The sequence below is a fragment of the Labeo rohita genome, chromosome 19 (genome assembly GCF_022985175.1).
Source record: "Labeo rohita strain BAU-BD-2019 chromosome 19, IGBB_LRoh.1.0, whole genome shotgun sequence".
Taxonomy (NCBI): domain Eukaryota; kingdom Metazoa; phylum Chordata; class Actinopteri; order Cypriniformes; family Cyprinidae; genus Labeo; species Labeo rohita.
In genome coordinates this window covers 2,195,019-2,200,747 of record NC_066887.1, presented here as the reverse complement: position 1 = coordinate 2,200,747, position 5,729 = coordinate 2,195,019, and the positions used below count along the sequence as shown (strand labels likewise).

The following is a 5,729-nucleotide window of genomic DNA, read 5'->3' as shown; positions in this document are numbered from 1 at the left end:
TGTACTTGCTCAAAAATTGATTTTGGATCATTTTTAACCCAAAAAAGTTACAGACTGTAGCTTTAACCTGTCCTACACATAACACACGAACACATTTCTATTATTCAGATCTGTTAAAGGATTGTTAGGCTCCATTAATTAGTTCCTTTAATTCCATTCAACTGGAACCGAGAACACTTCCCATAACACCCAATGTACTTACATCTTTTCATCATCATTTGTTTCATTCTTAATCTGAGGTCATTGTAGCCACCCTTGACAACCTTGACAGCCCTGAATGTCAGTGGAGACCATGTCTAGATGAGCCCCAGAGACAGAGACAGATACTGCAAAGCTGCTTTGACACAATCTGCATTGTAAAAAACACTATATAAATAATGGTATAATAATAATGTAAACTTAGACTCACACCTGTCATTGTTGTTTTTATATGCAATTTCCACATTTATTTTTATTCCACCTTTACACTAGTTATTATTAATCCAATCTGAAATGCTAATTCAGTAACAGAAATTGATTATTAAAGTTTATAGATTAAATTAAAGATAAAAGAGTCTCTAAAACATCTCAGTTTGTGATATTATGCAGAATCTATCCTTATCAGTCCCAAGAGGGGAGATGGGATACAAGAAGAAAGGTAATTGGATGTGGAAAGGTAACTGGATTGCTTAAATGGAATACATAATTCAGACTGATATATGTGACCCTGGACCACAAAACCAGTCTTAAGTCGCTGGGGTATATTTGTAGCAATAGCCAAAAATACATTGTATATGGGTCAAAATGGTCGATTTTTCTTTTATGCCAAAAATCATTAGGAAATTAATTAAAGATCATGTTCCATGAAGATATTTTGTAAATTTCCTACTGTAAATATTTCAACACTTATTTTTTAATTAGTAATATGCATTGCAAAGAACTTAATTTGGACAACTTTAAAGACAATTTTCTCAATATTTTGATTTTTTTGCACCCTCAGATTCCATATACTGAAATAGTTGTATCTTGGCCAAATGTTGTTCAATCCTAACAAACCATAAATCAATGGAAAGCTTATTTATTCAGCTTTCAGATGATGTATAAAGCTCAATTTCGAAAAATTGACACTTATGACTGGTTTTGTGGTCCAAGGTCACATATGAGTAAGTATTGAGTAATACTAACAAATAACATGTATTTAAAATGTAATTATTTCCAGGAGCAAATTACACATTTTTTATATTGTTGTATATTGTTTACATTGTTGTACACTGTATATGTCAGTATACTGGACATCTAATTTTTACTCAAAATTGTTAGATTAAAAATATTATACAGTAACTACTTTTCTCAAAATTTATAACAGTGAGACATAAAGATATTATGTTACACAAATATGTCTAGTAAAAATCCAGTGTGTCCGGTATACTGAATGTTTGAAATGAGGAAACTATATCAGTTGAAAATTGCACAATTTCACTGATGACTTATAAGCAATTAGAAACCCAGGATAGAGCGGCTGAGTGAATGTGGTCTGGACTGTGTGGATGAGGTTCGTTGTGTCAGAGACGCTGTAGAAGGACAGAGTTCATGCTCTGTGATCCACATACACTCCTATTCTACTGCAGCTGGAGGGAACAGGGAGTTTAGTTTCTTCATTATCGTGCCAGAATGAGAAACTGGAGGGAGAGCAAGACAAGCTCCAGGACTGATCATTGCATCCAAACACACGCTTATCACCAGATCCTTTCCTGCTGATGCTCTTATATGACACAGATATACCCACACCGACACTCCCACTCCACTCAACCTCCCAGTAACTGCGTCCACACACACTTTCTCTACACAACACCTGGAAACATCTATCAAATCTCTCTGGATGATCAGGATACAGCTGGGGTGTGTTAGTGTAAGTCACCACTCTGTTCCCTTCAGACAGACGGAGAAGTTTATGTACAGTGTTTGGATCCAGAGTGAACCGATGGAAATCTGATGATACTGTGTAATGAAATTGAATTGTTTTGTTACATATTAATTATAGCTCAACAATTTGTTGCTCATGTTCAGGTTATTTAATGTATTAAATAAGGTTGATATCCCTTTGGGTTAAAAATTATGAATCATGGTCTAGATATAAAATTGAATAAATTAGAAGATTTTTTTTAACCCATTGTTTTAAGTATATTTTGTGGTGTAATTTCGTTTACTCATTGGTGAGTATATTTATATGGATATTTTTCCACAAAATAATTAAGAATTAGAAATTAGAAAGGAAATGTTGTGTAACTGTGTTTGTTTTATTACTGACTTACATTGTAGGGACTCCTCACTAGTCCTGGAAACAGTGTTACTCAGTGTGACTGTGGGAATCAATAGACAAAGTAAAACACAGGTAAACGTAAAACACTAGGCCTGAAGACTGTTTACAGAAAGCAGATGAATCTTTACCTAGTTTCTCTTTTATCTCCTCTGTGCAGAAATCCTCCATTTTCTGTGAGTCTCTCACATCATTAAACGAAAAGAGGAAACTGCCAGTGATGTTGTCTGTAGATTCAGCAGGAGCTGAGAGAGACTGAAGACTCTACAGAAAGACAATACAAATGATTTAAAGACCCCAATATAACACACTGTCGCCAGTAACCTGCACTACAGTTGAGCTACCTGCAGGAAATGTATGTGAACGTCTGTGTGTGAAAGCTGCTCCAGCTCAGTGTTTCTCCTCTTCAGATCATCAATCTCCTGCTCCAGTTGCTCCATCTGTCCTTCAGCTCGACTCACTGCAGCCTTTTCCTGATCTCTGATCCGCTGTGTCACCTCAGAGCGGCTTCTCTCAGTGAGCTTAGTAAAGATCCTCTTACTCTTCACTGCTGTCTGTGCAGAGCGCTGTTACACACACATCACAATCAGCTCTTACTGCTTCCTCACACAGCCTGAGAGACACAGCGGCTTCAGTGGGACTGAAAGAGGAGAGTCAAACTGAGTCTCAAACCTCTCTTCTTCTCCAAACTCACCTTATGAGACTCCACAGCCGCTCTCAGCTGCTCAAGATCTTTCTGGCTCTGCTGGATTCTCTGCTGGAGTTTTGTCTGTGTCTTCTTCAAGTGTTTCTGCAGGACAAGGAGATAACAGCAAACATGATAAATATCACAAAAAATAATATCTTACAGCTACCTGTTTCCTTAACATTTATTTATTTATTTATTTACAGAACTCCTTAAGCAGGTTCTGACATCTTTGTGAATTTAGATTGCATATAGATTTAAGACACACAAGAAACAGCGACCATTAGTGGCAAACGCTCAACTTATATTCAGATGCACAGAGACACAATGTGGCAATGACCAGTGGGTGTGGAGCTCACACTATTCATTCCTCTTGTTGTTTAACAATTGTGCAATATTGACAATTTTATAATGCCAGTAAGGAGGATCAAATCAAGTGTCAGCAAATAAATCAGTGTGTAATTTCAGTTCATACCTCTTTCTCTGTCCTCTCTGCTTCAGTTGATACAGTTTCATGATTTTTATGTTCATCCTTTGCACACAACATGCAAATGTACCGCTGGTCAGTACGACAGAAAACCTCCAGAAGCTTATCATGTTGACGGCAGATCATCTGCTGCAGTCGTCCAGTGGCGTTGATCACTTTGTGTTGTTTTCTTAAATGAAACTCCTCATGATGCTCAAAATGAGTTTGACAATAAGACTCCAGACACACCAGACAGGACTTGACAGCTTTGTGTTTTCTTCCAGTACAGATGTCACACTCCACGTCTCCAGGTCCAGCAGGAACAACAGCTTTCAGTTTGGTCTTCTTCAATGTCTCCACCACTGCAGCCAGCATGGTGTTTTTACCTAAAGTAGGTCTTGGACTGAAGGTCTGTCTGCACTGAGGGCAGCTGTAGATTCTCTTATGATGCTCTCGATCCCAGCAGTCTGTAATGCAGCTCATACAGTAACTGTGTCCACAGGGAATAGTCACTGGATTGTTTAGTAGATCCAGACACACTGGACAGATGAACTGCTCCTCTGAAACACAAGCTTCAGCCATTTCACTGCATGTACACATCATTACAGAGACACATACAACAGTTTAAGTTCTGGGTTCCCTCAGAGAGTTTGCTGCTTTTATATTTGTGTGATGCAGGTGTGTCTGTTAATCTATAAACTCATATGCTAAAGTTCACTAGGTAAGTCTCAAACTTAAATTTAGCATTAGTAAGAATATCAAGATGACTAAATTAGGGTTACATAAAAACTGAAGTTATACTGCACCTATTTACCACATGTAACACCCCCTTCCTGTCACTGGGAATTTCATGGGTGACGCCCAGTTTCTGTTATATGATGGGTTCGATTTGTGTTGCCACCTATTTCAAGTTGGTACCTCAAAATATCAGCAAATATGAAATAACCACCAAACCAAAAGCTAACCCAAATTCAAATTTACTTAAAACGAATTTGTTGCCAATACAAATAAAAGAATATAATTAGTTCGTATTACAGTTGTATTCTTTTCAATAAAGTGTCTTTCAAACCACAAGTGTGTGTTCCCTTTCTATCAAATGAGCTCTATATGTACAATCAACAGTCAGCAATATGGAAAACATAAATAACAGTCACGAGTCCAAAGAATTTTACACTCTAAGCCGGTGTGTTGTGCCCATTTTCGACCCCCTGCCAAATTATTACCCCCTCTCATTGAAATCGCTACGTGATTTGCCTAATCCTAACCCCACCCCCACACCTAACCCTAAACCTACCAATAGAGGGTTTGCACTGATGTCACGTTCTGGTCAGTTACCCGGATGCGCGGCCATTGTGGCAATACTCAGATTTAAACAGAAGCATTGATTGCACGGTTAGTGTACCACTGAAGACGTTGTTCTACTAATTTATGCTGTCTAAACCATGGAAAATGCGTGGAAACTGATAAATCATATAAAGAATGACTTAGTAAGCAGGAAAGGTCATTTTATTTTGACAAACTAAAGTTAATACAGGACTCAACGCTAAGCAGAGATAGTGTGTCCTCGGTTACTGTTATAATGCATTATACAGATGCTAGATGAAAAGAATATGCCATGTAAACTTTTCTGAAAACAGACAGTTCCTCTCAGAGACATTCATAAAAACTCCTACCCCCAGTTCATTATTTATTATTCATTCATTATTTTGTGCATTGTGAACAGTAAGCCTGACAGTATTTTCTCCTCTTTATGTCCGTCTTCAGCTGTTAACGGCCTTTCCACATAACATTTCAGAACATGAATGCAGTGCAGTGAATGTACAATGTGCACGGGCCACAGGCAGTCCATATTGTCGAGCGAGCCCTGTAATAAGTGGTAAACATCCGTACGATCTGCCTCCTTTGTTGCGGACTGATGACCCGACAGTTCTTCCTTCTATTTCTTATCCTGACATCTATCCTTACTTTTGTTTCTTCATTATTTCGCCAGGCCCATACACGAATTCTGTTCGGTTCAGTGGCATTGTTTACACCCAGTGCCACCGCAATGGCCGACTTCCAGATTGATGACGGAACATGAAAACACTCTATACAAGGGGGGTAGTAATCTGGCAGGGGTCAGAATTCGGCATAACACCTGCAAACACTACGTAAAATACTTTTCATTCACTGTTGCAGACCTGTTTGCTGCTTGTTTTCGTAGAGGCCATAAACGCACGGCTTGAGCCACAGCAAAATAAAATAAATTAGAAAGCAGGCAGGTTTCCTAGTCGTAATCCATC

At 38.3% G+C, this 5,729-nt stretch overlaps 1 pseudogene; it reads right to left on the bottom strand.

Moving 5' to 3' along the window:
* Window positions 1-473: 473 nt before the first annotated feature.
* On the bottom strand, window positions 474-4,053 carry LOC127181831 (E3 ubiquitin/ISG15 ligase TRIM25-like; annotated as a pseudogene).
* Between the last annotated feature and the right edge of the window lie 1,676 nt (window positions 4,054-5,729).